We start from the raw sequence: 22,746 nt of genomic DNA, 5'->3' as shown, positions 1-22,746 counted from the left end.
CCTCGTACGGACGACCAACTGTGGCAAATGGTTGACAGAGAATGGAGAACCATCCCTCAGGACACCATCCGCACTCTTATTGACTCTGTACCTCGACGTGTTTCTGCGTGCATCGCCGCTCGCGGTGGTCCTACATCCTACTGAGTCGATGCCGTGCGCATTGTGTAACCTGCATATCGGTTTGAAATAAACATCAATTATTCGTCCGTGCCGTCTCTGTTTTTTCCCCAACTTTCATCCCTTTCGAACCACTCCTTCTTGGTGTTGCATTTGCTCTGTCAGTCAGTGTATATAAAATAACTTGTCCTGACTAACTCACTGACAGAAACATCATCGCCGAGGCGAAACCACTGGACATAGAGAAATGAAATTTTCGGGATACATTCTTATTAACATGTACGTGCTTGCTAAGGGAGGATTTTTGGGTATTCCGTCGCTAAGGGGGTGAAAAAGGGGGTTAATTTTTAAAAATAAAATATCTATATCTCAGAAACTTATAGGTTTATAGTAAAAAATTGGTATTTGGTATCACCATTAAAAATAAGGAAACACGTATTTTTTGTTTTCGGAAAATCCCGTGAAGGGGAGTGAAGGGGGGAAAATATGTTGAACACCATTTATGGGGAGACTTATATCTCAAAAACTGAAGATATTACAGACCTGAAAAAAGGTATTTGGGATCTACTTTAAAAATAAAGAAACATGTACTTTTTGTTTTTGGAAAATACAAATAGTGGAGGGTTGAAAGGGGGGTGAATTTTTAAAATGAGTGTATCTATATCTCAAAACTTTCAAAATTTACAGATGTAAAAATTGGTACTTAGAATCTCCTTTCAAGATAAAGAAACACGTATTTTTGTTTTCGGAAAATCCCATGAAATTGGGTCAAAAGGGGGAGGAAAGGCGTTGAACAACTTTTATGAGGAAGCTTATATCTTAAAAACTGAGGATGTTACAGTCATGAAAATTTAAATTTGGAACGTCCTTTAAAAATAAAGAAACGCGTATTTTTTGTTTTTGGAAAACCCAAATAATGGGGGGTGAAAAGGGGGTGAATTTTTAAAATGAGTTTATGTATATCTCGAAACTGTAAAAGTTTACAGACGTAGAAATTCGTATTTAGAATCTCCTTTCAACATAAGAAGTAACTATTCTTTTGTTTTCGGAAAATCCCAATAGGAGGGGTGAAAAGGGGTGAAAAATGGTTGAATGCCTTTAATAAAGATCCTGATATCTCAGAAACGGAAGATGTTACACACCTGAAAATCGGTATTTGGGATCACCTTTAAAAATAAAGAAACATATATTTTTATATTTTTAGAAAATCCAAATAGTGGGGTGTGAAAGGGGGGTGTATTTTAAAAATTAGTGTATCTATATCTCAAAGCTTCAGAAGTTTACAGATGTAAAAATTGATATTTAGAATCTCCTTTAAAAATAAAAGAAAACGTATTTGTTGTTTTTTGTAAATCCCAATAGGAGGGGTGAAAAGTGTGAGTAAGGGGTTGAATGTCTTTAATGGGGATACTTATATCTCAGAAACTGAAGTTATTACAGACCAGACAGTTAGTATATGGAATCTCCTTTAAAAACACAGAAATATTTATTTTTTTGTTTTTGCAAAATCTAATTAATGGGGGTTAAATAGGAGTGACAAATTGGGGTGAATTTTTAGAAAGACTATATCTACAGTATATCTCAGAAACGTAAAATGTTACACACATAAAAACTGGTATTTGGAATCACCTGTTAAAGAAAAGAAACAAGTATTCTCGGAAAATCTAATGAAGGGAGGGGGGTTGAAAAATTGAAAAATTAATTGAAATAATTGTATGAGGATACTTACATCTAATAAAAACTAAGCTTGTTACAGACGTGAAAATTAGTTTTTAGATCTTCTTTAAAAATAAAACGACGCGTTTTAGGGGGTGCGTGGATTCATCTTTGGGGGCAGGTGGGAAAAGGAGTTGAATTCGTTTCATGAGGACACATATCTCAAAAAGTGAAGATAATCGGTATTTAGAAGGTCCTTTACTATTAAAGAAACAAATATTTTTTGCCGGAAAATTTACTTAAGGGGGCGGGGGTGTGAAGGTAAGTGAAAAATGTGAATTATTTTTATGGTAACACACATTAACATTGGTGTTTGGAATCTCCTTTAAACATAAAGAAACGCGTCTTCTTTTTTTGGCGGGGAGGGTGAAATCAACTTAACCGCGGTGGGGTGAAAACGCAGGTGAGACCTATTGATTTTACTGTTCCTAATGTACTTATAAGGAGCCTCCGTGCCTCAGGCGGCATCGCGCTGGCCTCTCACCGCTGGGTTTCGTGGTTCAAATCCCGGTCACTCCATTTGAGATTTGTGCTGGACAAAGTGGAGGCGGGACAGGATTTTCTCCGGATACTCCGGTTTTCCCCGTCATCATTCATTCCAGCAACACTCTCCAATATCATTTCATTTCTTTTGTCATTCATTAGCCATTGCCCCAGAGGAGTGCGACAGGCTTCGGCAGCAGGCACAATTCCTATCCTCACCGCTGGCTGGGGGCTTATTCATTTCATTCCTGACCCGGTTGAATGACTGAAAACAGGCTGTGGATTTTCAATGTACTTATTCAGATCATAAACTGATCATTTTAATCTTTCCTGCGTTCGTTTTCAGGAGCCGTGTTTTCCTTTAGAGAACCTTCTTAGATTACAGTAGATTCTCTTGGCATATAAATAAAAATTTAAACACATTTGAAATAAACGATAGGTATGAGATTGACCGTGCAATTGTTCGCCTCTACAATAAGGTCAATAATGCACGGAAGTATGTCATTCGTATCGCCAGAAGTCCTGAGCACTTGCCTACGGGCGACAATGGTGCTGGTCATACTGTCATCAATGACAATGGCAGCAGATGTAATTTACCGCCAAGTAGCGGTCTTGCATCTTGCTGTGGGGTCCAGAACACCAATAATAATAATAATAATAATAATAATAATAATAATAATAATAATAATAATAATAATAATAATGTTCTGGACCGTCGTCAAAATGTGCGGACCGTGCTGGAAACGGGTCCTGGACGGGTAATGACTACGATTGCAGTCCGGCCACGGGTTCAGTACCGCCAAGGCACCCAAGACGACACCACGCCGGATCTCCTCAAGGATTTGATCCACATTAAAAATGGTTATAGGAAAAGATGGCAGAGATTTAGGGACCCAACTGACCGGGTGGAATACCTGGACGTAGCCAGGGAAGTACAAAATCGATTGCTGGAAAAAAGATTGAAAAATGGGAGGAACGTTGCCGTAATCTCTCAGAAAACGAGTCAGATCGGAAATTTTGGCGGAATATCTCAGAAAACGAGTCAGATCGCGAATATCGGCGGGTTATATATGAAACGATAAGCATACTGTTATAATTTTCAGTATAATACCGTAGCGAAGCAGGGGTATCTTGCTAGTTATATATATATATATATATATATAAAAGAAAATATAAAGGTCCGATAATACTGCCTTGAGGAATTCTCCTCTTAATTATTACATGGTCAGATAAAGTTTCTCGTCGCCATAAGACCTATCTGTGTCGGCGCGACGTAAAGCCCCTAGCAAAAAAAAAAATTAAGTTTCTCCTACTCTAATTTTCTGGGATCTATTTTCTAGAAATATAGCAACCCATTCAGTCACTCTTTTGTCCAGTCCAGTTGCACTCATTTTTGCCAGTAGTCTCTCATGTTCTACCCTATCAAATGCTTTAGACAGGGCAATTGCAATACAGTCCATTTGACCTCCTGAATCCCAGGTGTCTGCTATATCTTTCTGGAATCCTACAAGTTGAGCTTCAGTGGAATAATCGTTCCAAAAACCGAACTGCCCTCTATCGAACCAGTTATTAATTTCACAAACATGTCGAATATAATCAGAAAGAATGCTTTCCCAAAGCTTACATACAATGCATGTCAAACTTACTGGCCTGTAATTTTCAGCTTTATGTCTATCACCCTTTCCTTTATACACAGGGGCTACTATAGCAACTCTCCATTCATCTCTCTCCTCTCCTCCGACCAAACAATAATCAAATAAGTACTTCGGATATGGTACTATATCCCAACCCATTGTCTTTAGTATATCCAGCTGCTTTTCTACTTTTCTACTTTTGTATCTTATTGTAAATGTCATTGTTATCATATGTAAATTTTAATACTTCTTTAGTGTTACTCACATCCCCTATCTGGACATTATCCTTGTAACCAACAATCTTTACATACTGCTGACTGAATACTTCTGCCTTTTGAAGATCCTCACATACACACTCCCCTTGTTCATTAATTAATTCTGGTATGTCCTTCTTGGAACCTGTTTCTGCCTTAAAATACCAATACATACCCTTCAATTTTTCACTAAAATTTGTATGACTGCCAATTATGCTTACCCTCATGTTATCTTTAGCTGCCTTCTTTGCTAGATTCAATTTTCTAGTAAGTTCCTTCAATTTCTCCTTACTTCCACAGCCATTTCTAACTCTATTTCTTTCCAGTCTGCACCTCCTTCTTAGTCTCTTTATTTCTCTATTATAATAAGGTGGGCCTTTACCATTCCTTACCTCCCTTAAAGGTACAAACCTGTTTTTGCATTCCCCAACAATTTCTTTAATCCCCTCCCAGAGTGTGTTTACATTTTTTATTTACCCTTTTCCACGGATCATAGTTACTTTTTAGAAACTGCCTCATGCCTGCTTTATCAGCCATTTGGTACTGCCTAATAGTCCTACTTTTAAAGACCTTCGTTTCTATTACATTTATTTTTAACTACGACAAAAACCGACAAAACCGACAAAAACAGCTTCATGATAACTAATACCATCTATTACTTCAGTTTCTCTATAGAGTTCATCTGGTTTTATCAGCACCACATCCAGGATATTTTTCCCTCTGGTTGGTTCCATCACTTTCTGAATCAGCTGTCCTTCCCATATTAACTTATTTTCCATTTTTGGGTCATGCTTCCTGTCGTTCGCATTTCCTTCCCAATTGACATCTTGTAAATTCAGATCTCCCGCTACAATCACATTTCCTTCCATGTCGCTTCCCACATAGCTGATTATCTTATCAAATAATTATGAATCCGTGTCAGTGCTACCCTTTCCCGGTCTGTACACTCCAAATATATCAAGTTGCCTATTATCCTTAGAAATGAGCCTTACACCTAGAATGTCATGTGTCTCATCTTTAACTTTCTCGTAGCTTACAAATTCTTCCTTCACCAGAATGAATACTCCCCCTCCCACCATTCCTATCCTATCTCTACGATACACACTCTAGTTCCGTGAGAAAATTTCTGCATCCATTATATCATTTCTCAGCCATGATTCAACTCCTATTACAATATCTGGTAAATATATATCTATTAAATTACTCAATTCTATTCCTTTCTTTACAATACTTCAGCAGTTCAATAACAATTTTATGTCATCCCTACTTGATTTCCAGCTCCCTGTTCCCTTATCACCGCTCCCTAGGCCACCCCGTTTCCCTGAATGTACTTCTCTATTACCCTTCCAAACAAATTTCCTAACTTATACGTACCACTGCGGTTTAAGTTAAGGCCATCTGAGCGCAGATCCCTATCTCCTACCCACTCATTAGGATCTAGAAATTTCACTCCCAGTTTCCCACAAACCCACTCCATAGTCTCATTTAAATCCCCGGTCACCCTCCAGTCAGTATCCCTCCTACACAGTATTCCACTAATAACAATCTCCGCTTTCTTAAACTTCACCCGTGCTGCATTTAGCAGATCCCACACATTTCCAACTATGTCGGAACTTATATCAGCTTGCTTTACGTTGTTGGTACCAACGTGAAACACTACCACCTTCTCCTTCCCCTCCTCCTTCTCTTCTACTTTCCTCAACATCTGCCTCAACCTAATTCTTGGATAACATTCTACCCTGGTTCCCTTTCCTCCACACACTTTCCCATTTGTCTAACGATGGAATCCCCCACGACTAGAGACTCAACCCTACCCACCTCATTAGATCCCCTCCCCTCCTGGTCAGCCCTATCTTTCCTGATAGCTGCAGAATCTACTTCCTCCTCCTTATTCTCCTTCCCATGACCCTGTTCCACCTGTCTTTTCCTATCCTCTACACTACATTTCCCTTTCCTACCTTTTCCCTTCCTACTTCCACACATCTCAGCAACAGTTCCCTGTCCCTCATCTTCCCTCTGTTGTTCTACCTGGAGTGACTCGTACCGATTTCACACAGATATCTGTCCTGAATTCTGATCCTGAATAGAGCCCTTAGCCTGCAATCTCCTTCCCCTTAGAACATTAGACCACCTGTCTTCTACAACCCCCCCCCCCTTTCCTTCACCTCCCTCTTGTACACCTACTCTAACCTTTACATTGTTTGAGGGAGTCCTATCTTCCTTCCGGTCTTCTGTGAGAATTCTAATTATCTCCCTCAAACTCTCCAACTCCTCCCTCATACCCCACAATGCCTCGCCACACCCACAGTTCGTACACTAGCACTCCTTAGTCATTCTTTACGGAAAAAATGAAAATAAAAAATAAAATAACTTATTTGCAAAATATAAATGAACGTAGGGATATATTGTCCGGGATAGTACTCAAAGATCGCACAACAATAAGGTAATTAATATACAACTACACTACAATACTACTTAGTCTTACTATATTTTTTATCCTACAACCCCTAAGAGGATAAAAACTGCTGTTAATTACTGAATATCGAAAGGAACTACACAAGAACTGCACAATTTCAAACTGCAATTAAGCCTATCCTAATTACAACAACAGAATTTTTGTAAGAGTTTCTACGGATACCTCTACTACACCAGTACTACACACATATTTTACAATAATAAAATTAGCACACTAAATTATGATAGGATATTAGGCTACTCGTGTACTACTGTACAGTACACTACAGTAATTTTAAAAACTACTTTCAGACGTATCCTAATTACCAGGGAACGTATTTATATGTACTAATAATCATTGAAATATATACATATATATTTAGTTATTTTTACTGAAATATGGAATTATATATGGACTTAAAATTACACATAGAACATTAATTTATACTTAATATCAAAGTTCAAAGAAGCTAAACAAAGTAGATCTACATGCAACATAATGTTGCACTTGTTATTTTAATATATTTGAAGAACACACAATTATTTATTCTCTGTTACCAAAAAAAGGATAACAAAACGTTCTTTTAAGTGCTGGAAAGTGATTCTTCTCCTATTATATCTAAGGACAGATTTATAGTGACTGGAACTGTGTTCAACATCGGATGAGGTAATGGGGGTATAATTCAACTTCACATTATCTGCTGGGGTTAAATCCATTTACACTTAAATCTCCACACAGAATTGCAGCAACCTTTGTCATTTCTTCATATTCAGGGTTATTTGAAAGTACGGTGGCCATCTTCATGTTTGCTACATCTGCAACTTTACCTGTAGCACGATTTAGTTGTTCCACAGTTTTATTCACAATTTCACAACTTACAGAAAGTGAAAGATGCGAGTTTTGGAGCCTTTTCAGTGTTTTTGTGATGCATGAAAAATTATGCTGAATGTAACATTAGTCATTTTTCACACTTGTATCGCAGACAACTGTTTTCGCAGCTTCAATTGAGGCTGCATCTTCAGAGTCCATGGCATGCAGAACGTTCATAATACAGTCTATATATTCAACCGCTTGCAGCCACGTACCCCACCTAGTTAGAATCGGCTTAGGCGGCAATGGAATTTCTGCGTAAATTTCTTTCAAAAGATGAACTCTTCTGTGGGCTTTGAGAAAAACTTTTCTCAATAAATCTACTTTGGTGTAACTGCATCTTACCACTTTTGCCACAAGATAAAAGGCATGTGCTGCACATGTTAAATGAGTCATCTTAGAATATACAACACATAATGCTTCGCCGGCTTTTATCATATAAGGTGCGGTATCGCTAATAAAAAATAACACTTTATTATACTTTACGCCCTGTGGCCAGAGGATACCCATAGCCTCATTGAACAGTTTTGCTATCGTTTTTTAACCGCACTTTTCTAGAACATCACAGTGTAGGAGAATCCGTTTACAATAATCTTCGCTTAACAAACCAATGATTACGTTGCCAATTAGCCTGCCTCCTTTGTCTGTTGTCTCATCAATGGAAACCCAAATTGGACCGTCTTTAATCTCTTGCCTTATCTTCCGAACAGTTTCATCGTATATGGCTGAACAGTACGTTTTTCTGAACGTTGACTCATCCGGGATGGATCGTTTAGTATATTTCTCGAGGAATTCTCTGAAGCACTGATTATTCAGTTTGAAGAGAGGTATGCCAGCAGAGATGAGAGCGCGGCAGATATCGGTGTTTAACTCGGACGTTACACTGGAAGTTGCTGGTTGTGTCAGAAACAACTATCTCTGCTTGGACTCTCGTTATTTGTTAGCCTGGTGTTTACTGGTTGAAACATGCTGTTGCACAAGGGACCTTTGAGTAGATGTCACTGTACAATGACACAAATTACAAAAATAATATCTTACTGTCAGTTGATAAACCATCTTCTTTAAATCCTGATACGTAACTTTTCAATTTTAAACTGGTTGACTGAGCTACTTTAGGCATATTGTAACAACGTTAATGTCTTCAATGAATATCAATACACAACTGCACACACTGAACGTACAAGAACACTATGATCCGTCTCACTGCTAATTCAAACTGGGAAGAACTGGTAGTGAACTAGATGGAATTATGAAGCAATCAAAGGGAATGCCCGATTTACGAACTAATCCGGAAACCACTAGCACATCATCGATGAATGAGATTTCCCCAGTTACGAAATTATGGCACAGATACAGTCGATGTTACGTAATGCAGGTTATCAGTGCTGTAAGTGTGATTCAGATAGTCACAGTACTGACTGGCTGATCTCCACCATTTCCGGGCTCAATCTCTCTCTCTCTTCGCACCGCTTATCAGCTTATTTTATCAGCCCAGACGTGGACAGGCGTGATAATGACCTGCACACCAGTTAAAATATTAATTTTTTTAATATAGATTTTTAATTTATATCTCCATTATTGACAGGACTGCTAATTTAATATAACTTAATACTTCTTAGCCGAAATATGGACTATATTGATTTTAATGACGAAGAGTATGGAAAATATGTACTAAACTCCAAAATATGGAAAAATATGGAAAATGATAACTCCATTTTTCAACTCCACACGTTATGATTCGTAAAGATAATGCAAAATATAATTAATTTTAGCTTCCTAAAGAGATATGTATTTACATATAAATCCGTTCCCTGCTAATTACAATACCGGTACCGTATGTCACTACTAAGCACAAATGAAATCTGCAAGAACTACTGTACTCAAAGATTACTAAGAAAGCTAAATGCTTAGACAAATGATTATTAGTACTATGCTCTAATAGATACACACGAAAGATAACACACGAGTATAGCAGACAAGATACGGCACTATCTAAATATACTGTATCTACACTACAATATATCCACCCTACAATTTTCAGCTGAAGTGTGGTTATATGAACTTTTGCCGCTGGTGGATTAGTTTTATTTTCCCTACTACGCGGGACGGAGAATAAAAGTGTCCTTAAATGCTGATAATAAGAGGTTGTCTACTATAATTTCTGTCAAAACCACGCCAGGGGCTTGAAGTGCAATATTATTGGGATATAGGAAATTGATTATTAACTTTTACTCGATGAATAAACGAAGGTGGATAGTACAGAGTATGCAGGGAACTAAGACTACAAATTATCGGAATAATGAATCAGCTGACTTTGTATTTATTTACACAACCATCATGTGCATGTAGCAACAATGGTCAACAATCAAAAAACTGTTAAGTACCGTAATTATCCAGTGACATTACCGTGAATTCTCTTTAACTTCTCTTTAAATCGATGTTTACAGGCTTACCGTGTCATTTAATGTAATAAATTATTACCTTCGTGATAGTTTGAACGGATATCTGTACGAAATATCGGAAAAGTAGCGGCGGATATTACAACTCCTTATGATAATCTGCCTTTGTAAGTATTATACCAAAGAACCTGAAGATATTTAAAAATATTGTTTTAAAAGTTAATATTATTAGCTAAAGTAATTCCTAAACCTAAATTCGAAACAAAGTACACCCAGCTAGCCTACTTAACCTAGAAAACGTAATCTACTGAACACCAAATTAATTACTTGTTATAAAATTCAAATAAATAACACTACTCCCAATTTCTACTAACAAGCACTAAACACCAATATATAAATAGCACTAAATGGAACACGCACACACAAATTTTAAATAATTTTAATAGGTTTTAACTACTTTTTCGCTACAATAATGCAAGAGCTCTCTCAACAGAGGCTTGCAGACTGAACGCTGAAAGGCAGATCTCGATTTCGTAAGTCTCCTGCTCTGGCATTAAAATTAAACTGCTGCAAGAAGCCACTGTTGTCCAACATTCCGTTCACTGTTTTGTACAAAAGCACCTGCTGCGAGGTTCCGCACCTCGCTGCCAAACTAACGTAGCTGAATTCATCCAGTAGTTGACTAAATGAATTATTTGCCTTAAACGCAGATATATTATATTGTCTCTATAATTAAAGTGCCTTAGAAAACATTTTTGAACTGCTTCAGAGCTCCCTTCCAGTGATTTGTTAAATGGCTCTTAATTCAATCGGAGAGATATTTGCATTTCTTGCTTCCATAATGAATATAAACACAACAGAGGAACGCTGGTAGTTTTACGTGATCATAGCCAATGGACCTCTGCCTCCAGGTTTACGTGGAATCGGAACCAACGGGATGTGACATCTTGGCCGGGGTTCGAACCGCGGCCGCTTTGGTGCGAAGCTAATAGGCCTAACATTGTCACTCGGCCAAGGGGCCGATGACCTTTGATGTTAGGCCCCTTTAAACAACAAGCATCATCATCATCATCACTCGGCCAACACGCCCTCCCTAATGAGTATACAAGAAATCAACCTACTTTCCGTGTTCCACGTTGTGGCATCAAATCCTGGCGCACTCAGTAAGTTTTCTAAGATCCCTGAAATATGTGAGACTCATGTTAGTAGATTTACTAGAACATAAGAACTCCTTTCCGAAGCAGAAGTCTGTCACCCAGCCATTTCATAAAAATCAATTGCAATTGAAGAAACTCCAAATATGCATTCGATTTCTTCTCACAGATTTCAAGTGTCATTCCGACGCGCAGATTATATTCATGTGATACGTATAAATTTAGTAATTTATAAGAAAATAAATAAAATTCTTTATCCGTCAAATATGGTTAAGTAGGCAGACACATATTATACTATGTTAGATTAGATTAGCTAGATCCTTCATGGCTCAGGCGGCAGCGCACCGGCCTCTCACCGCTGGATAGCATGGTTCAAATCCCGGTCACTCCAAGTGAGATTTGCGCTGGACAAAGCGGAGGAGGGACAGGTTTTTCTCCGGGTACTCAAGATTTCCTTTTCCTTGTCATCTTTCATTCCAGCAACACTCTCCACTATCATTTCATTTCATCTGTCAATCGTCCGACTCGTTGGCTGAACGGTCAGCGTACTGGCCTTCGGTTCATAGGGTCCCGGGTTCGGTTCCCGGCCGGGTCGGGGATTTTAACCTTAATTGGTTAATTCCAATGGCCGAGGGACTGTGTGTTTGTGCTGTCCCCAACATTCCTGCAACTCACACACCATACATAACACTATCCTCCACCACAATAACACGCAGTTACCTACACATGGCAGATGCGGCCCACCCTCATCGGAGGGTCTGCCTTACAAGGGCTGCACTCGGCTAGAAATAGCCACACGAAATTAAATTATTATATCTGTCAGTCATTAATCATTGCCCCAGAGGAGTGCGACAGGCCTCGGCAGCCAGCACAATTCATATCCTCGCCGCAAGTTGGGGGCCTCATTCATCCAATCCCTGACCCGGTCATTGACTGGAAAATAGGTTGCAGGTTTTCATTAGATTAGATTAGATTGAATTATAACTCTAAGGAAATTGAAAGGAGATAATGGAATTTGCAATCTATGTAAAGCTACTCAAAGCAAAGTCACCTCCGTACAGGCCATGAAGGCCGTTGGAGGAGTGGAAGGTAAAGTCTTCCACCATTGTTAACCTCGGCACGTGATGGAGTAGAGTGGTTAGCTCTACGCCCGACCGCCTTTGCCCCCAGGAATTAACCTGGTACTCATTTTTGATGTAGGCTGAGTGAACCTCAGGGCCATATACACCTCCGGAAGTGGAAATCTCGTTTCTCAAATTTTGCGACTTCCTGACGGGGATTCGAACGCACGTCCTTCCGAGCGAACCGAGCACGCATTGACCGCCTGGGCCAGGTAGCCCCTATGTAAAGCTATTCACTTACCGTAATAAGAAAAAGTACTGTTAATTCAACTTATTATAAGGACTTATTGGCTTCTTAGTAGAACGAAGTAAAACTTCAAGTTTTTCAGTAGCTAACGAGGATGAGTTATTTCAGATAAGCATACTTTGGTTTACTGAGCTGACCAACTTAAAAGGAAAGCATTATATACCTTTCTATGCTCATTGATACCTAGGTGTTTAAAAAGACGTTGTCATGAGTCAGTGTGGAACCCGGACAAGTCCATGTTTGTTTTGAGTATTAAGAGATCAGAACACAAAAGACGTGTTATATCCCAGCGATTTGCTTGTACACATTTTCTCCTTTTCCCCATACATACTTTCCCCGTTACTAGCTAGAATCGATGAGCAAGAAACCACCTAAGGGTGTCCGTCCATATAATTATCATACTGCAACGAATTCAAAGAGATTGAATGGATGTGTAAGGATGGGCAATACTGAATGATGGCACACGATTATATTAAATAGTGCACATAGTTATTCGTAAATTATTATTCGGTCATCACAAATATCTGTCTTAATGAAACATGGTCTCAAACAAAGATTACCAGTTAATTACAATCAAACCAAACTTGTCAAATGGGGAAATATTATCTGTCCGTAGTCTCCTTATAAATGACATATTGCACTTAATTCGTCGGAATTTTAAAGTTCACTATTATGAAAATTTAAATTAATTACATGCTCTTCCGTTCCTAGAAATTAAACCATTGAAATTCAAATGAAAATGGAATTCACCCGAATATAAATTAGACATTTCAATACGTACGAAACAGTATTTTATTTATTAACTTTGATTTTGAAATTGTCAAAATAATTGTCATTAACACGATTTGATCTGTTTTTACTGATAATTCCTAATTTGTTCATTCCTAATTTGTTCATTAATCGTACGCCTAATAATAATTTTATATTTTTACGTCCCACTAACTAACTTTTTGACGGTTTTCATGGAGAACGTACACTTGATCTTATGGAAATAAAATTAAGTCGACAAAAAACATACATACAATACATACATTATCATTATAGACTGTTATGCCTTTCAGCGTTCAGTCTTTAAGTAGCTGTGAATTTACTAAACGTCGCCACAATCCTCGATTTGCAACTTGTGTTGTGGCCTCATTTAGTTCCATACCTCTTATCTTTAAATCGTTAGAAACCGAGTCTAACCATCGTCGTCTTGGTCTACCTCTACTTCTCTTACCCTCCATAGCAGAGTCCATTATTCTCCTAGGTAACCTACCCTCCATTCGCCTCACATGACCCCACTGCCGAAGCCGGTTTATGCGTACAGCTTCATCCATCGAGTTCATTCCTAGATTAGCCTATATCTCCTCATTCCGAGTACCATCCTGCCATTGTTCCCACCTGTTTTTACCAGCAATAATTCTTGCTACTTTCATGTCTGTTACTTCTAATTTATGAATAAGATATCCTGAGTCCACCCACCTTTCGCTCCCGTAAAGCAAAGTTGGTCTGAAAACAGACCGATGTAAAGATAGTTTCGTCTGGGAGCTGACTTCCTTCTTACAGAATAATGTTGATCGCAACTGCGAGCTCACTGCATTAGCTTTACGACACCTTGATTCAATTTCACTTACTATATTACCATCCTGGGAGAGCACACAACCTATATACTTGAAATTATCGATCTGTTCTAGCTTTGTATCACCAATCTGACATTCAATTCTGTTGAATTTCTTACCTACTGACATCAATTTAGTCTTCGAGAGGCTAATTTTCATACCATACTCAATGCATCTATTTTCAAGTTCCAAGATATTACACTGCAGGCTTTCGGCACAATCTGCCATTAAGACCAAGTCGTCAGCATAGGCCAGACTGCTTACTACATTTCCACCTAACTGAATCCCTCCCTGCCATTTTATACCTTTCAGCAGATGATCCATGTAAACTACGAACAGCAAAGGTGAAAGATTACAGCCTTGTCTAACCCCTGTAAGTACCCTGAACCAAGAACTCATTCTACCATCGATTCTCACTGAAGCCCAATTGTCAACATAAATGTCTTTGTTTGATTTTAATAATCTACCTTTAATTCCATAGTCCCCCCAGTATGGCGAACATCTTTTCCCTCGGTACCCTGTCATATGCTTTCTCTAGATCTACGAAACATAAACACAACTTCCTATTCCTCTCGTAGCATTTTTCAATTACCTGGCGCATACTAAAAATCTGATCCTGACAGCCTCTCTGTGGTCTGAAACCACACTGGTTTTCATCCAGCTTTCTCTCAACGACTGATCGCACCCTCCCTTCCAAGATGCCAGTGAATACTTTGCCTGGTATACTAATCAATGAGATACCTCGATAGTTGTTGCAATCCTTCCTTTCCCTTGCTTATAGATAGGTGCAATTACTGCTGTTGTCCAATCTCAAGGTACCTTACCAACACTCCATGCTAATTGTACTACTCTATGAAGCCATTTCATCCCTGCCTTCCCACTATACTTCACCATTTCAGGTCTAATTTCATCTATTCCTGCTGCCTTATGACAATGGAGTTTATTTACCATCCTTTCCACTTCCTCAAGCATAATTTCACCAACATCATTGTCCTCCTCCCCATGAGCTTGGCTGTTCGCAAAAAACAATAACTTAATTAAAAGTAATTCTCCTTGATTTGACCTGATTTGATTGATTTAATTTGGCACCTGTTAACCAGCGCAACAAATTAAAGCAAGCCTTTACACACACACACAAAAAATCCTTCCAATTCTCAACTCTTCACTTGAGCAAACAAACCATAGAACAAATATTATCCAAGCAATGATCGTTGAAGAAAGAAAACTGATCGACACACAAATAACACAGGCAAAATATCATACCCAAAGTAGAAACATATCATTGAGCATTAATCAACAACAACAACAACAACTGCAAGTATAGTTGGGTAGAAGAAGATAAATACCAAACAAAATTATATTCACGTAAGGGAATTCACGATAATATCAATTACACCAACTTCGTGATTATTATTATTATTAGTATTAGTATTATTATTATTATTATTATTATTATTATTATTTTTATTATTATTATTGTTATTATTATTATTATTATTATTGTTATTGTTACTATTATTATTATTATTATTATTATTATTATTATTATTATTATTATTATTATTATTATTATTATTATTATTATTATTATTATTATTATTATTATTATTATTATTATTATTATTTGGTATACGTCGCACCGACACAGAAAGGTCTTATGACGACGATGGGCTATGAATGGGCTATAGTGGAAAGGAAGTTGCCGTGGCCTTAATTAACGTACAGCCTGGTGAAAATCATCATTATTATTATTAGCATTTGTACCCTTCTTAATGCGGGAATTTGCAGTGGATTACATGTTACCTTCAGAAATGTATGCGAAGTAACAAGGCTCTATTCACACGTTTAATGCGACATGTTGAAATGATATTTTCGTACGAAAGCGCATGACAGTAACGTGAAATATGATGGAGCTGAACAAAGTCGGGAGAGAATGACGACGATTTCCCAATTTATCGTATGGTGCAGTTTCTGGTCCGAAGTTGTTCGAAATTCTCCATTGTTCTCAGGTTGCATATTGTATGTCTGATCACTGTCGTGGAGCTCTGACATTGATGATAGCTCTCTTAATATCTGCCCTACCGAAAAGAGTAAAATGGCTCTTTAGTTTTTCCTGTTGCTCACCTTGAAGTGACATGCACATGTCCCATGAAACTTGGATTAAAAATTCAATTTTTCGTAAACATCTTCGTTATTATCAGTCGTACAAGTACGTACATGGTGTAAAGGAACGGAAATAACATATTCTTAAACGTTTGTTGTATACAATGTTTTGATATACCTAATGTTAACGAAAATATTTGAGAATTATCTTTGTATAAATAACAACTCCATGTGATTACCATGACATTAAATCCTGATAACACAATCCTGAGTAGAATCCAAATACGTAGTTTGGTTGAAGTCCAGCAGTTTTCCAATTTTAGGAATATACAAACAGACAGACACCAAATGGAAAAGTTCTATCTCATTTTACCTCGGTGTTAAGATACAATAAGTGGGGGTAATTTTAAAGCCGAGTGATATATTGTGCATCGTCTGATTTTCTCTTGTTATGGATCTTTGAAATACCTGTACGTCTGCGAGGGTGTCCGTCAGCGGCTGCAGAGCATGAAGCCGGTAGGAAATAATAACTTTCTCCGTCATTTGAAAAAAACTCTTCTGTTCTTCCTATAAACTCCCAGTATATTCAGTGATCTTTTAAAATGATATGCATATCGAAGCCTTCTCCTGGATGAGTAGACTCTAGATATGAAGTTTGGCCGAGATATAACCATTAGTGTAAGAGAAAATTTTAAAAACCTGCTCTGGTCTTCCTGCAAACTCCCAGTCTGTTTAGTGATTTTTAAATAATATGCATACTGTACCAGGAAGGCATAGGCCCTGGCACATATGGGTTGTAAAATCTTTATTCATGAGAGAACAGCTAAGTTACGATGTACGAACAGCTGTACGAGAGAACGTTCTCGTCTATACCGCTCTGCGTGAGGAAGACGGCATGAGTGGGGCAAGGTCGAGTAACGTCAGCACCGCATGCATCCCACCTCCCCTCAGAAACGTCTCGAAACAATTTTTGTACTTCTCAACGACTTGACCAATAAATATGAGACTAACTCCAAATTGTAGCTTACATTTTAGAAGTACATCGTTGCAAATTTGAGATTAATCCGCCTAGTGGTTTCAAAGATATAACGAGTTGAAGTTTGGGAAGTATTGTCACCCCTTTGTCGCCTGACTCAGAGAGCTGCTGCCAGCCGGATATAAATAGGCCGACGACCTTAGGGTATAGTCAGTGTATCTTAAACTCTACGACTCGTGACAAGACGTCACTATGCTCCGTCGCACTCTGCGAGTGATATGAAAGTCACACTCTATAACTTTGAAATTTTGCGAGGTCGTCGCAAGTGAAGTTTCAACCGCGTCCTGATGTGTGAAAGAAATATTGTAAAGTTTCATCAGAATGAATCTTCATTGTATAAGATTTACGAGTGTCTTAACCAAGTGAATTTACGACAGAGACTGTGCATCGAAGTCTGAGTAAAAATTCAAGTATTTAATTTACCAGTTGACGGTATTGTGGACTTTGTCAATCTCTCATAATTTTGAGCTTTGTCATTGACAGTGACAGCATACTAGGGCATAGTGCGTGATAAACTGAACTTTCAATTTATGACAATTTAATTAGTTCTGAGACGCATTTCTCGTATACTATTACGATTGTGAACTGTCTGAAATACCATTCCACTAGAATATTCACAGGATTAAATGTGACTTTTTTCACGTATTTTCTCGAATTTTCGATCATTACCATGAGAAACTAACTGAATGTTAAGGACATTTTATGGCAATATTAGGTCATACGAACTCGTATGATTCAAATTCAGTCATAAAAATCTCTTAAACTATGAACATTAATATTCAAGAGACTGTTCTAGGAGCAATATTAATTGCATTTTCGCGAGTGTTCCATGGACTGTGATGGTTACTCTACGAGTGAATTTAAGATATTATCAGTGACTGTTATGAACTGTGACAGTGTTCAATTCATGTTTTATAAACTGTGAGTGAAAGACTGCGCTTTCATTTTGAAAACGACTGTAGTCGTTACTGCATTAACTTACTTACGGATCACACTGTAACATAGACTGTGATATTATGAGTCACGTATTTAACATCGTAAAACAAAAGTGAGAATGCAAACTGTGCATTAAGACTTATGTCAGTATATAATACAACACTTTAAGAATTCTACAACCCATTACATTGTGCCAATTGAACATTCCGTGTGTCAGCATTTCTCTTTAAAAGAACATGGACCGGGCGAGTTGGCCGTGCGCGTAGAGGCGTGCGGCTGTGAGCTTGCATCCGGGAGATAGTAGGTTCGAATCCCACTATCGGCAGCCCTGAAGATGGTTTTCCGTGGTTTCCCATTTTCACACCAGGCAAATGCTGGGGCTGTACCTTAATTAAGGCCACGGCCGCTTCCTTCCAACTCCTAGGCCTTTCCCATCCCATCGTCGCCATAAGACCTAACTGTGTCGGTGCGACGTAAAGCCCCTAGCAAAAAAAAAAAGAACATGGGAAATCTTGGCGAAGTGTCGTGATATTACACTGCGTAGAACGTTATCTCCAGCGTGGGATTAATGATAGTTCCTTCGAGCGTGGTTTCGACGAAGCCTTGATAGTAGTTTCTACGAGGGATGATAACGTGGTGTCTTCATTGGACGAAACTTGTCACGCTGCTGGTGTCGAGTTCGAATCTGCAGAAAGTTCCAGTCACCAAGCAGCAGGACAGTACTTTATCAATCCTTATAAGCTGATTACAGGTGATATAAGTGTTTTTTCATATATTTTTGAGTGAGTAATTCCACTTAGACACTAACTGACTTTTAACAAAGCACTCAATCATTAATAGTGCTACATTCGTCAAAAGAAAAGTGCTTCGTGTGGATTTCAATCCTTCTGTTCCTAATAATTGTAGGAGGTTATTCAAGAAATCTTCAGATCTTATTTTGACTACAGATTTTCTTTCAAATTTGGGTAAATTAAAGTTGTTTCACTTAGATGAACGATAGGGCTTGCCATAAAACAAGTGCACTATTTTATTTTCTTATAAAATTGGTTTAGATGAACTGTAGGCTTATACAGCAAGTGATTGAAAATATCTTTTGAACTATCAAGTTATTAATGGAAGTGTGTGTTAATATTATGTTTAAAAATCTTAGAAAAACTGTAGGTTTGCATCACATGTGATGGACTTAATTTCTACGCAATCCAGAAATTTGGGTAAATGAAGTTTTATGTACAATGTGTTACTTTGTAATTTAAACCTATACAAGAGATCCTAGATGAACTATAGCGTGTGTAAGATCTCGGAAAATTGGTATTCATTTTGGTATACATTTTTTACATCAAGTCGATGTCTCAGAATATATCAACGCCTATATTTCATTTTTGCATTCTGGAGAGATTGATTGATAAATTAATCTTGCTAAATCAACCGCAGGGTGATCTACGTGATAATATCAATAAATATTGTCAAAAAACTTAGTTACCATCTATTATTCGCCCTGCGAAACTATCCTTCTCGGCACCTGCTCCAATAAGTAACCGCACACTACCTGAGATCCTTCCCATGTTCTGGCCCCATAATCTTTTCATGGTACAATACTGAAACATACTCCTGGATGAGTAGACTCAAAATATGAAGTTTGGTGGAGATGTAATCTATAGTGTAAGAGAAAATGGAATAAAAACTCGTATGGTCTCCGTATAAACCCCCAGTCTTTTCAGTGATTTTTAAATGATGTGCATATCGAAACGTGTGATGTATGGTCGAGAGTAGGGGAGCAAGGGGGATTCTATATCGGAAGTGACGTCATAGCGCGGGAAATTTGAATTTTGGCGGGTGATTTGAATTTTGGCGCGAAATTTGAACTTGTAAACAAAGCCACGTGCCCTTGTTTGTAAACAATGCCACGTACTTTTCTTGACAGCTGTCGTCTTGACGGACCCTAACCTCACTTTTAACTACAGCAACGCATCGCTAACCGCAGTACTGCGTTCTTAACGGCACTAAACCTTAACAACAACGCATTGCTAACCTCAATGCTGCCATCTTGACGGCACTAAACGTCATCCTTATGCACGTAGTGGCGGGCAATTTGAAAAATTCCACGTGCAATTGTTTGTAATAAGTGCCATGTGCTTTTGACGGCGGCCATCTTTATAATCAACAGTGCATCGTGCTGCCAACTTTAGCTACTACCTCTGAAATGTGGTGGCGGGTAATTTGAAAAATTCTACGTGCTTTTTCGTCAGCTACCATCTTTAATGAACAGAGCACCGTGCTGCTATCTTACAACACTAAACCTGACGGTTACTACCTTAGGCACGCGGTGGCGGGCAATTTGGTTTTCCACGTGCTCTTGTTTGTAAACAAAGAAACGTGCTTTTTGACATCTGACAAACTGACAGAAGCCATAGTTAATCAACAGAACACCGTGCTGTCATCTTTAGCTACTACCTTTGAAATGTGGTGGCGGGCAATTTGAAAAATTCTACGTGCTTTTTTGACAGCGATCATTTTTAAACAACAAAACTTTAGTGCTGGCAGGGGCTTAATCCACAAGCCTGCAACCTTAGGCATGTAGTGGCGGGCAATTTGAAAAATTCCACGTGCTTTCTGACAGCTGTCAGGATGCACATGGCTTACTGCTATCTTGACGGAAGTAAACTTTATAGTGCGGGACTTAGCCACGCCGCAAGCAAGCAAGCTGCAATTCTCAACTTACTACGATCTTATAGCAAGCTGCCCTTCTCAACATACTTACCGAGCTGCCCTTCTCAACATACTATTTACTTAGTTTTTAAATCCAAGATGGTGTCAAAGATGCCGGCTATGGGCGATTGCACAAGATGGCAGCTATACATGAGCTCTTATAGGACGGCCTAGGGGCGATTGAGCAAGCAGGCGGCTCCTCCTCCTCCCCTCCTCCTCCTCAGCCTCTGTCAAGGCATAGCTTTATCGAACAAGTTTAAACATGCATCGCGAAGGCAAGAGTGTGCACGTGCTGCAGCGATGACGTCATCATAGGTGTGCATATTTAAACCTGTTCGTTTGGCAAGAGTGTGCATGTGCTGAAGCGATGACGTCATCAGTGTTGTGCATGTTTAGACTTGCAGGTAACAAAAGAAGTGATTGAAACATAACAAGACTAGAATCGAACACTGTACTCGATGTCGTTCTCCTCCTACAGAATGCTAGGGCTATAAGAAATACACTGCTTACAATTAAGTCCCTAGCAGTCGAACAAATTCTCGGATAAATATATAACTTGAAAATTTACTTCGGATATGTACAATTTCAATCTGCTAGCATGGGTTTAGCTCACAGAACGCCTAGTGCTGTAAGAAATACATTGGTTACACTTAAGCCCCTAGCAGTCGAATAAACATGTAACTTGAAATTTCGATTCGGAAACATATTATTTCAATCTGTTGGCATGGGTTACAAGCATGTAGCTTGTGCAGGAGAGGGCTACTATGAAAGATGCTGAACCGAAAAAGAATCGTGCTACACACATGATGGGGAATGGGAGAGAAGGGTCACGTCTTATCAGAAGGGCAAAAGGATGAAAGGACTCTTCCTCCTCCCCCTCCTGCTCCTCCTCCTCCTCCTCTCTGAAGGCATATCTCTATATAACAATTTTAAACATGCATCACTAAGGCAAGAGTGTGCACGTGTTTTTAACCTGCAGCGATGACATCAACATAGTTGTGCATGTTTAGACTTGATTGCATACTTACGAAGCTGCTGTTCAGAACATATTATGACTAGAATCACGTGTCGTTACTTACAACGACAAACATATCAAGACTAGAATCAAGTACTATAGTTGATGTGAGTGCTGAAATGAAATGGCGTATGGCTTTTAGTGCCGGGAGTGTCCGAGGACATGTTCGGCTCGCCAGGTGCAGGTCTTTTGATCGAACCCGGGACTCTTGTGACCAAAGGCCAGCACGCTAACCATTTAGCCATGGAGCCGGACATGTGATTGCTGAGAACACTAAATAAGTAAATCGCATGTCGTTATATACAACAAGTGTTCAGAACATGTTTACTGCATTGCAGGAGATACTTTTGTAGAAAAACAAAACTAGAATCGAACAACAGAACACTTTTCAGAGAGATATCTTTGTAGAAAAAATAATTGCATTCTCAACATACTTACTGAGCTGCTCTTCTTTCTAGCAAGCTCAGATTACTGTTTGAACCAACTCTCTTACGATCCGGAGGCCAACACGTCGTCAACCCTACAGTTTAATGTTGATTACAACTAAGATACATCTTCTACTATTTGCATAGTGCGGTTCGAATCTGGCCGCCCCAAGCTGATAGCTATATGCAGTAGCATGTGAATAAACGGTAACACAATAATCACTGCTTACCGTTACTCTGCATCGTAAAACTAAACAAGATGCATCTAGTTTTCGAAGGCGTTGAGGTGTAAATTACAACCACTGCGCAGTAGGAAAGCACACACTTACCTGAAAAGAACAAATCTGCATTTAACACACAGAGAACATTGAAAGTAAAAATGTGCATGCTGCGAGCTTGCTGACTCGCGACCGGAAATAAGCGTTAAATTACAAATGACAGAGCAGTGTGCGTCGACTGCATATCGTGGCTCAC

Source organism: Anabrus simplex, chromosome 2, assembly GCF_040414725.1.
Source record: "Anabrus simplex isolate iqAnaSimp1 chromosome 2, ASM4041472v1, whole genome shotgun sequence".
NCBI lineage: Eukaryota > Metazoa > Arthropoda > Insecta > Orthoptera > Tettigoniidae > Anabrus > Anabrus simplex.
This window is presented reverse-complemented; position numbering follows the sequence as displayed.